This window comes from Anabrus simplex, chromosome 11, assembly GCF_040414725.1.
Source record: "Anabrus simplex isolate iqAnaSimp1 chromosome 11, ASM4041472v1, whole genome shotgun sequence".
In the NCBI taxonomy this organism is placed as follows: Eukaryota; Metazoa; Arthropoda; class Insecta; order Orthoptera; family Tettigoniidae; genus Anabrus; species Anabrus simplex.
The window spans coordinates 41,957,917-41,970,184 of NC_090275.1; the positions used below are offsets into that span (position 1 = coordinate 41,957,917).

The following is a 12,268-nucleotide window of genomic DNA, read 5'->3' on the forward strand; positions in this document are numbered from 1 at the left end:
AATGCTGTTTTGTTCTGTTCTGTTCTGTTCTGTTCTGTTCTGTTCTGTTCTGTTCTGTTCTGTTCTGTTCTGTTCTGTTCTGTTCTGTTCTGTATCTCTCCCTCTTTGACATCTACTTCTGCTAGGTCCTTGTGCACCTGTGTAAGCCACCCAGGCTGCTTTCCATTTTTCTTGTAGAAGGAGTACTCTGTTACTCTGTTAGCCAAACTGTCTTGATTCACCCATTTAAGGTGTCCGTCTCCTTTTCCTCATCATTGTCGTAATTTTTCGATGATTTTATAGAGTTAATGGTTCGAGCTCAACGGAAAAATATGTTGGTATGTTATATGAACTTGCCGGCCCCGTGGTGTAGGGGTAGCATGCCTGCCTCTTACCCGGGTTTGATTTTCGGCCAGGCCAGGGATATTTACCCGGACCTGAGGGCTTGTTCGAGGTCCACTCAGCGTACGTGATTAGAACTGAGGAGCTATCTGACGATGAGATAGCGGCCCCGGTCTAGAAAGCCAAGAATAACGGCCGAAATGATTCGTCGTGCTGACCACACGACACCTCGTAATCTGCAGGCTTTCGGGCTGAGCAGCTTGGTAGGCCAAGGCTCTTCAAGGGCTGTAGTGCCATGGGGGTGGGGACTATATGAACTTGGGCCCACTTTATTCCATGTTAGAACTCAAGTTCTACAAATCTACATAGTGCATTAATCATGGGAAACACACTCCATGGCTAAATGGTTAGCGTGCTAGCCTTTGATCACAGAGGTCCCGGGTTCGATTCCCGGCAGGGTCGGGAATTTTAACCATAATTTGTTAATTTCACTGGCACGGGGGCTGGGTGTATGTGTCGTCTTCATCATTTCATGCTCATCATGACGCGCAGGTCGCGTACGGGAGTCAAATCAAAAGACCTGCATCTGGCGAGCCGAACTTGTCCTCGGACACTCCCGGCACTAAAAGCCATACGCCATTTCGTTTCATGGGAAACACACCTGAACAGAACGTACCAGCATACATGAAATGTTCTAAATAACCTCCAAACGTAACCAAGAGATGTAATACTCCAGGGATGTCCGACTCGTTGGCTGAATGGTCAGCGTGCTGGCCTTCGGTTCAGAGGGTCTCGGGTTCGATTCCCGGCCGAGTCGGGGATTTTAACCTTCATTGGTTACTTGCAATGGCTCGGGGGTGGGTGTTTGTGCTGTCCCCAACATCCCTGCAACTCACACACCACACATAACACTATCCTCCACCACAATAACAGGCAGTTACCTACAAATGGCAGATGCCGCCCACCCTCATCGGAGGGTCTACCTTACAAGGGCTGCACTCGGCTAGAAATAGCCACACGCAATTAAAGGTTTGGTTCGTTGTGCACTTCGCCTACATGAAAACCTACATGGTTGCATCGACAAGGTATCGCCTTTAGTAACTAACTTCGGCTTTTATCACGGAATTGGTACCCCCACGCCCTCATGGCGCTACAGTCCATGATGGGTCTTGGCCTACCAAGCGACCGCTGCTCAGCTCGAAGGCCTGCAGATTACGAGTAACGTATGGTCAGGGTGACGAATCCTCACGGCCGTTATTCTAGGGCAGACCGAAGTTCATCGTTCGTTGATGTTTGCTATTCTTAGAATCGCTGATTACCCAATGATGGCCAATACCAAGGACGATTAATTTGTGATTAAAGATAAGATTGAACAGCCTGGTGATCAAGAAATCCTTATCTGAAGTGCTCTTCACGTAGTCTATATAACGAACCACGATGAGGTGCACAACACACTTGTGTCAGAATGTTGGTGTGGGGAATCTGGTTCCTTTTTTCTGGCCATGGCTATTTTCGGTGCTGTATCTGCGGTCCGGCGTCCACTTGGTTCTTTCTTCAGGCGCAGGGAATTGCGGACCCCAACACCACGCGCGATGCCCCTGAAGTGATAAGGGGTTGGATGGACCAGAAGCTACACCATTATGATCCTACTTCAAATGTAACATTGAAACAGGTATGGGATACCACAAGTTAATTCACTCGAACATGACATGGAAACATGCAAGTTGAAAATCACTGCAGATAATAAGAATGTTTTTTGGTAGGGGTTTTCCCTCTGGAATTTAGCGTCATCAACTTCCTGACACCATAGAAACCATGGCAACCAGTGTTCGTCATCTATGTGTACTAGGTCGGTAGAGTCATCTGTACATTGCTATGAGAACGTAAGCTCTTAGTTCGATTGCAGACGATAAATAATTTCTATACGAGTTGCTTCTCGCTAAACAACAGTTTTTCAATACAGGTACGGTAATATTAATGGCAAAATTTGACACTTCCTGTTTTGGTCCCCTCGAGGCCCGATTTCATTAAGCAGGGTTAAATATACTCTGACCCTGGGTTTAATAAATTCGGGTTCATATTTTAACTCATTCTCGTGAGTCACGCGTTTCACCGAGCGATTTCGGCAGAGGGTTAACAAACAGCGCATTAACCCTCGCCAGAAACAGTTCCCGTGCCAATCAAGGAGACTGTGACTGAAAATTACAGCTTATGAACACACATGTTGCACTATTCTTTTGTTTCTTTATTTGAGCAGTACGGCATTTTGTTTTCTTTCACAGTTCCGTGGACCGGGCGAGTTAGTCGCGTGGTTAGGGTCGCGCACCTTTGGGCTTGCACCGGGAGATAGTGGGTTCGAACCCCACTGTCGGCACCCCTGAAGATGGTTTCACGTGGTTTCCCATTTTCACACCAGGCAAATGCTGTGGCTGTACCTTAATTAAGGCCACGGCCGCTTCCTTGTCACTCTTAGGCCTTTCCTATCCCATCGTCGCCATAAGACCTATCTGTATCGGTGCGACGTAAAGCAAATAGCAGTTCCGTGGTAGCCTGAATTATTCTTTCATAATAGGTCTGAGAGCAATGATAAAAGAAATGGAAGACGTTCAGAAGAGAAACTGAAGCACAAATAAAACATTACTTACGGAGTTAGTCGCTGAGTATCAAATTATAGAATGTTGGAGGCGGATAGTGTGAAATTAAAAGAAAAAGAGAGCCACACGGAATGAATTTACAGCGTAATTTAATAGCATTGCCCACTTGGCAGTGAGAAGTAGCACACAAAATAGATCTACAAAAATTTTAATTCAACAGCTGCAGACATTTTAGGGACCATTCTGAAGATGGTAGATTTTGATTCCCCAATATTGTCTCCGAACATTGTCGTGTACGAGATGACCCTGTGGTGTACAATCTTAATGCAATCATTACCTACAATATAGAAAAGGGAGGCTGTTTCTATCCGTTGTGTATTCTAACCTCTCGCGAAATTTATCGACAACTTTACTAATACCGGTTTTGGAAAGTCCATACCTCTTCAGAAATTGTTTTGGATAGATTTTGAACAGAGTTCCTTCTTATAGGTCCATTTCTATTTAGAAATGCAACTCTGTGTTAGGATGTTGTGATTTTCTTATAAAAATAAAATCATGTACGGTATTAGTTATAAGGAAAACAACATTAAGGTTATGTGTCGGTAACAAACTCAGGTAAATTGAGTCGTGTGGTTTATCTTGGTTTGCTTTGTTCTTTGAACTGCTTGGTGTATCGTGTGTGTGTGTGTGTGTGTGTGTGTGTGTGTGTGTGTGTGTGTGTGTGTGTGTGTGTGTGTGTGTGTGTGTGTGTGTGTGTGTGTGATTGCCAGTTGTGGTCAACAGCTCGTAATAAAAGGATGTGTGTGATGAAGCTGGTGTTTCTATGGTATAATTTGCTTACCTAAACCGGTGCAATGAGTAGAAATGAAGATATATCAACACTCTTCATCCAACGCATGATTTACAGCAGCCATTTTGCTTTAAGTCTCGAGTTAACAGTTTGCCCCACATGAAAGGAGGGGTTAACTTAACTCCGACCTTAACTTAGAGTTAAAATTGACCTTTCTTGATGAAACAGAATGAATAGTGAAATTCAGAGTTAAAACTGTATAACACGGAATTAAGGTTTAACCCACGTTGATCAAACCGGGCCTTAAACAATGCTACGTTACTGTACCTACACTAATCAAATAATATACAGCTTGGCGCACAACCCGGCTACCACTGGAGATAAATTCCAAGATCAGCCGTTTTGCCTGGCGTGTCGCCACAAACAAACAATTTACCCGACACACGGCAACCGCATACAAAAGGGATACTTATTGCAGCATCAGCAATCTGTGGAACGTACTGCAAGCACCGCCCAGGAAAGAGGCAGGGACCAACAAAAATTACTCAAAGGGCATGGCTGTGATAATTAGTGAAATGATAAATCATTTACTTACATATTGACATCAGTAGTATAATGGGAGAGTTCTGCGGCTACCACCTCCTCCGGGCTCGCAGGGCTCCCTCCACCACCCGCGGGAAATTTGAACTTTGGTGCGAGATTTGAATTTGTAAACAAAGCCACGTGCTTTTTGACAGCTGTCATCGACAACAACGCATCGCTAACCTCACTGCTGCCATCTTGACGGGCCTAAACCTCAGTAGTGCCAACTTAACCTAACTAGCGCGAGGTAAACAAAGCCACGTGTTTTTTGAGAGCCACGTGCTTTTTGACAGACAACAACGCATCGCTAACCTCAGTACTGCCATCTTGACGAGCCTAAACCTCAGTAGTACCAACTTAACCTAACTAGCGCGAGGTAAACAAAGCCACGTGCTTTTTGACAGACAACAACGCATCGCTAACCTCAGTACTGCCATCTTGACGGGCCTAAACCTCAGTAGTACCAACTTAACCTAACTAGCGTGTGGTAAACAAAGACACGTGCTTTTTGACAGCCACGTGCTTTTTTGACAGCTGTCATCCGCCATCTTTAAACCACAGAACACTGTGCTGCCCTCTTTATCGTAGTAGATGTAAATTCGTCACCTGTCATCGGCAGTGCTGCCATCTTGGCGGGCCTAAACCTTAGTGCTACCAACTTAACCTCACTAGCGTGAGATAAACAAATCCACGTGCAGCTGTCATCCGCCATCTTTAATCCATAGAGCACAGTGCTGCCCTCTTTAGCTACTTACCTTTGAAATGTGGTACGTCACAGCTGTCATCCGCCATCTTGCATCCGAAACCTCAGTGCTGCACTCTTTAGCTAGATATCTTTGAAATGTAGTGACGGCAAATTCCACGTGCTCTTGCTTGGAAACAAAGCCACGTGCAGCTGTCAACCGCCATCTTTAATCCAGAGAGCACAGTGCTGCCCTCTTTAGCTACTTACCTTTGAAATGTGGTACGTCACAGCTGTCATCCGCCATCTTGCATCGCAAACCTCAGTGCTGCACTCTTTAGCTAGATACCTTTGAAATGTAGTGGCGGCAAATTCTTTATGCTCTTGTTTGGAAACAAAGCCACGTGCAGCTGTCATCCGCCATCTTTAATCCGTAGAGCACCGTGCTGCCCTCTTTAGCTACTTACCTTTGAAATGTGGTACGTCACAGCAGTCATCCGCCATCTTGCATCGCAAACCTCAGTGGTGCACTCTTTAGCTAGATACCTTTGAAATGTAGTGGCGGCAAATTCCACGTGCTCTTGTTTGGAAACAAAGCCACGTGCAGCTGTCAACCGCCATCTTTAATCCAGAGAGCACCGTGCTGCCCTCTTTAGCTACTTACCTTTGAAATGTGGTACGTCACAGCTGTCATCCGCCATCTTGCATCACAAACCTCAGTGCTGCACTCTTTAGCTAGATACCTTTGAAATGTAGTGGCGGCAATTTGAAAAATTCTTTATGCTCCTGTTTGGAAACAAACCTATGCGCTTTTTGTCAGCTATTATCCGCCATCTTTAATCTAGAGAGCACCGTGCTGCCCTCTATGTGGTGGTGGTAAATTCTACACGCTCTTGTTTGGAAACAAACCCATGTGCTTTTCTGGCAGCTGTCAACCGCCAGAGAGCACCGTACTGCCCTCTTTATGCCGGTGGCAAATTCTACGTGCTTTTTGACTGCTGTCATCCGCCATCTTTAATCAAGAGAGCACCGTGCTGCCATCTTTAGCTAGATACCTTTGAAATGTGGTGGCGGCAAATTCCACGTGCTCTTGTTTAGTAAACAAAGCCACGTGCTTTTTTGACAGCTATCATCCGCCATCTTTAATCAATAGAGCACTGTGCTGCTATCATGCGGGTAATTTCGTCAGCTGTCATCCACCATCTTTAATCTACAGAGCGCCGTGCTGCTCTCTGTAGTAGCGGGCAATTTGAAAAGTTCTGTTACTTGTCATCCGTCATCTTTAATCAACAAAGATTCGTACTGCTATCTTTAGCTACATACATTTAACATGTGGTGGCGGATAATTTGAAAAAAACTTCCGTTAGCTATCATCCACCATCTTTATTCAACAGAGCATCGTGCTGCTATCTCTAGCTACATACATTTAACATGTGATGACGGCAATTTGAAATTCTATCTAGATGCCAACTTTAATCAACAGAGCACCGTGCTGCTATCCCTTTGAATTGTGGTGACGGATAATTTGAAATTCCGTTAGCTATCATCATTAAACATTAGTGCATTCGCTAACCTAACCTCTCATCTACTATCTTGAAGGAGATTATACGACACCTCCTCTACCTCCTGCTCTTCCTCCTCCTCCTCCCCTACCACCTGCGCCTCCTCCTCCTCCTCCTACTCCTCTGTCAGGGCATAACTTTATCGAACACGCATCGCGAAGGCAAGAGTGTGCAGCGATATGCATGTTTAGACTTGCGGATTACGAAAGAAACATAACAAGACTTGAATCGAACACTGCACTCGATGTCGTTAACTTCAACATGTGATTAAAACATTGTCGGGTGTGTTCAGAACACTACATAAGTAGAATCGAACGCTGTACAACATGTTAGGGGATACCTTTGTTCTAAGAAGATCAGATTGAAACATAACAAGACTACAATTGAACACTGCACTCGATGTCGTTAACCTTAACATGTGATCAGAACATTGATTGATGTGTTCAGATCACTAAACAAGTAGAACCGAACACTGTACAACATGTTAGGGGATACCTTTGTTCTAAGAAAATTAGATTGCAAAATAACAAGACTAGAATCGAACACTACACTCGATGTCGTTAACCTTAACATGTGATCAGAACATTGATCGATGTGTTCAGATCACTGAACAAGTAGAGCCGAACACTGTACAACATGTCAGGGGGTACCTTTGTTCTAAGAAAATTTGATTGAAACATAACAAGACTAGAACCGAAAACTGTACAACATGTTAGGGGATACCTTTGTTCTAAGAAGATCAGATTGAAACATAACAAGACTAGAATTGAACACTGCACTCGATACAACATGTGATCAGAACATTGATTGATGTGTTCAGATCACTAAACAAGTAGAACCGAACACTGTACAACATGTTAGGGGATACCTTTGTTCTAAGAAAATTAGATTGAAACATAACAAGACTAGAATCGAACACTGCACTCGATGTCGCTCACCTTAACATGTGATCCGATACAACATGTTAGGGGATACCTTTGTTCTAAGAAAATTAGATTGAAACATAGCAAGACTAGAATCGAACACTGTAAGAACATTGTTTGATGTGTTCAGAGCAAAAGTACAACTTCAATGATTTACCTAGTGTAAAAATCAAAAACACACACTGTGCACATATCGCATAGCTATCTCGCCTATCACTTGCCTAGTATGAAAATTAAAAACACACTGTGCACATATCGCATAGCTAACTCGGCAACACTTCAAATGATTTGCTAAGTACGAAAATAAAAAATCTATACCGCGTAGCTAACTCGTTCATCGCACTGCTAAGATGCTTAGTAATTGCAAATACACTGATATATGTCATACGAAAATCAAGAAAGCACACTGCGTAGCCAACTCGCTCGGGTCACTCGCTTAGTAATTGCAACACGACTAGAACACTGATACACGTTACTCTTTTTTCTCGATAAAGTTATGCCATGACAGAGGAGGAGGAGGCGCAGGTGGTAGGGGAGGAGGAGGAGGAGGAAGAGCAGGAGGTAGAGGAGGTGTCGTATAATCTCCTTCAAGATAGTAGATGAGAGGTTAGGTTAGCGAATGCACTAATGTTTAATGATGATAGCTAACGGAATTTCAAATTATCCGTCACCACAATTCAAAGGGATAGCAGCACGGTGCTCTGTTGTTTAAAGTTGGCATCTAGATAGAATTTCAAATTGCCGTCACCACATGTTAAATGTATGTACCTAGAGATAGCAGCACGATGCTCTGTTGAATAAAGATGGTGGATGATAGCTAACGGAAGTTTTTTTTCAAATTATCCGCCACCACATGTTAAATGTATGTAGCTAAAGATAGCAGTACGAATCTTTGTTGATTAAAGATGACGGATGACAAGTAACAGAACTTTTCAAATTGCCCGCTACTACAGAGAGCAGCACGGCGCTCTGTAGATTAAAGATGGTGGATGACAGCTGACGAAATTACCCGCATGATAGCATTAGTATGGTATTAGTATTAGTATTTATTTATGAACAAACAGGCTTTCCGCCCCATTACATGTTCACAAAGCAATAAGACACAATATTAATAATTATAATAAAAAAAAAATAATAATAATAATAATAATAATAATAATAATAAAAATAATGATAAAATAATGATAATAATAATATAATACATAAAAATAAAATAATGAAAATAGAGATAATAGGAATAAATAATAACAAAAATGATAACAATTCTGTAGCAGTCCTCGGCTCGAGGATCCAGCAAACTCATCACTTGTCCTTATGCCTACCGCAACTTTCGTCACATTCCTTTTCCCTGACCTACTCCCGATCAATACCAAAACATCGACAGTCAGCACTTACATTCTAACCAGCCATAACACAAACAAAAGTCCTCCACGTTCACAACAATAAATAACACAATCCTAACCCAGCAGAAAATCATAATAACTTACAATCAAATTTCAACACTGTTCTCCCTCCACACTTACCTTAAATACCACTTTTATTTCAATGCATTACTACCTCTCATGTTGCAACTTGACCATTATTTAGCCATGCTTGATCTCATTTTAAAACCCAAGCCATGCTCAGCATTACATTTGCTATCGCAACCACCACTCATTCCGTGTCCTTGTGGATTCAGCACATACGTCATCTTCATTGTCCTCTAACTTACTCTCTGTCCAAACCATAACAACCAACATTCCGCAATTGCCCTTCAATCCATCATACACTACATTTACCAACCCGCACTTAATACAATCATCTCTCCAACTCCAAAAGTTTCAGCAATAAATTAAACCATCTCATTACCAAACCATCTTCGCCTATACCAACACTTCTCCCACACCACATTTTTTTTTTTTTTTTTTTTTCGATAAATCTAAACTAATTCAGCAATAAATAAACCATCTACATACCAACTCCCGGATTCCGATACCACCTCTTATCCACCGTTTCCATTCCAGATCCACCTCATATACCTTCCACAATACACCACTAAATCTAAATTTACAACATCTCAGATTTACAAAATAACACCGCTTAACACCGCTTCTCACCATATTTCAACCATAGTCCTCAATAACTGCGATCATTTTATACCACCACTTCTCCAACACCTCATTTCAGCAATATGACACATCTTACCTTAATCGTATCTAGATACCAGGCCATCTTCACCTTAAAATACCAAACACTCATATACCATCTCTTCACCAACACCACATTCCAATCTCTACCATCCAAAACTCTTGTCCCTCTTAACACTCACTTAGTTAGCATTAAATAAACCTCCTACCCAACCAAAAGCTAATACAGCTACCCTTCAATACCAACACATCGCTTCATATACCACCTCTCAATCTCATACCACACTATCATGCTATCCTCTCTCTTATATACATCAACAATAAATATACCACTTCACCATTGCCACATTTCGGCCTTCACAAATAATTACCATCATAACCTAATAAATTTACAGTGAATAACAATTACTGACATATCGTAAGACTTACCAATCAGCGTCAACTCCAAATATCACAATAAATATATCACTTCACCCTTAACACGTCTCAGCCTTCACAAATTATTTACCATATTTCAGTCTTCACAAATAGTTACCATCCTAGCCTAATAAAATTACAATGAATAACAATTACTGACATATCATAAAACAAACAGACCATGCCATCCTGTCCTCTTACCCAACTCCCCTAACTAAATACTCAGTCCCTACATACACTAAACCATTAAAATTTTAACCTACTATCTCCTTCCCTTATACAGATAACTATTCTACCCCCCTATTCCCCTGCCCACCCTCTAACTCACTCTCCTTCATTTTACTCTCGCAGGCCTTTTTTGTCGCACAAAAATACCTGTTCAATTCACCCCCTTTTTCCCATTGTTTAAGAATCCATCTCAGTATTGCGTTCTCATCCCCTCTCCCCAGTACTTCCCGATTCTCGGCACTCAATAATCTGTGTCTTAACCCCCTCGTTCCCTCACAGTCTCTTAGCAAGTGAAACTCATCATTCACATCTCCACAAAGTACACACCTTGTCTTATCCCTGCCCTGTAACCAGCCCTTATTCCTTGGCAGACCTAAAAGCCACCACATCATCCCATATCGATTTGACCTATCAACGTATCTAATATTCAACCCTGCTATCTCCTCTATTTTCGTCAAAACAATCAGCGAATTTCTTAGTCTGCTTTCCCCCAATAATTTCTGCCTGTGGATATCCCTAATTCTCCTTTCTAGTATTTTCATCCCTCTCACTTCTGTCTTTGACCAAACCTCCCCCCACAGGTGCCCTAATCCTATCCTCTCTAAATATCCTTTTATTTTTTCCAACCATCCACCCTTATACATGCTCTTAAATTGCTGTACATATGCAGCCTGTAAAACTCTCCCACCTTCCTGTCTTTTTAAATTCATCCAATATCTAACTATTCTTTTCACACCCTCTGATTCCAAATCCTCCCCACACATTAATTCCGCCCCTACGTTTGCTGTACACCTCGGTAAGCCCATCACTAACTTAGCAAAACTACTAACAATCTTTCTTAGTTCCTCTCTTTTTTCATCCAGCCCCCAAACTTCTGCTCCGTATAATACCCTCCCCACTATTACCGACCTGAACACGAGTCTCAGTGTTTTATAACTGATCCCCGGGAACTTGAGTAGCAAATTTCTGACTGAGGCTAAGGCTGCCAAGCCTCTATATTTCATTCTTTTGATCTGGTCACTCCAAGTTCCTTTATCATTAAAAATAACTCCTAGATATTCCAGCTTCCTTACCTGTTCCAATCTTTCTCCCTGTATTACCCAATTCCCTTCCATCTTTCTTCTTTTGTTCACCTGTACTATCAATATTTTAGACTTATTTCCATTAATTTTCAATCCCCATTTCCTCGCAAATAGCATCACTGACTCTAAGGCCCTATTCGTCGCCCCTGAAGTTAACGTCATCAATAACACATCATCCGCAAATATCAGTCCTGGCACTTCCAAACCATTAATTACCGGTACAGCCCAATTTCCTGCCCCAAACCCCTCTAAAATATCGTTTATAAATAAAATAAACAGTATGGGCGATAACTTGCAACCTTGTTTTAAACCCACCTTGGACTCCAATGGTCCACTCATTCTCTCTTCTCCCAATTTTACACAAAACCTGACGTCCCTGTATATTCCTTCCACTGCCCTCAACATCTTCTCCGAAATCCCTAGCCTACCTAATTTCTCTCGTAGGGCCTCTCTATTTACCTTATCAAAAGCTTTCTCAAAATCTATTGCTGTTATATAAACCGTACTTCTATTCATATTCTTATACTTTTCTAAAATAGTCTTTACTATCATTATATTATCCACTGTTCTTTTCTTTTTCCTAAATCCCCCTTGGTAATCTGTCAAAATTCCATTTTCTTCCGCCCACCCACTTATTCTGTTCGCTAGCACCCCCGTATATATTTTACTCAGAGAATCCAACAGAGATATACCCCTATAACTGTTCACATCGTTCCTACTACCCTTTCCCTTGTATATAGGGCATATAATTCCTGTTTCCCATTCCCTAGGGTAATTTCCTCCCTCGAATATCCTATTGAATAGTTTCACCATGCCCTCTATCATTATCTCATTTTTACTAATTTCCTTCCAAAACTTATTATTTATACCATTACACCCCCCGGCCGACTTCGCTCTGGCTCTACTTATCACTCCCCGGATTTCCTCTCTTGTGATTTCTTTATCCAAGTCATAAATTGCC

General features: G+C 42.1%; 1 long non-coding RNA gene across 1 annotated transcript in view; it reads left to right on the forward strand.

The window, feature by feature from the left end:
- The first annotated feature begins 1,802 nt into the window (after positions 1 to 1,802).
- LOC136883326 (uncharacterized) overlaps positions 1,803 to 12,268 on the forward strand; it is a 52,083-nt gene continuing 41,617 nt past the window's right edge. The window contains exon 1 of the long non-coding RNA XR_010861239.2: positions 1,803 to 1,993. This is a non-coding gene — a long non-coding RNA (uncharacterized lncRNA). The remainder of the gene's footprint in view (positions 1,994 to 12,268) is intronic.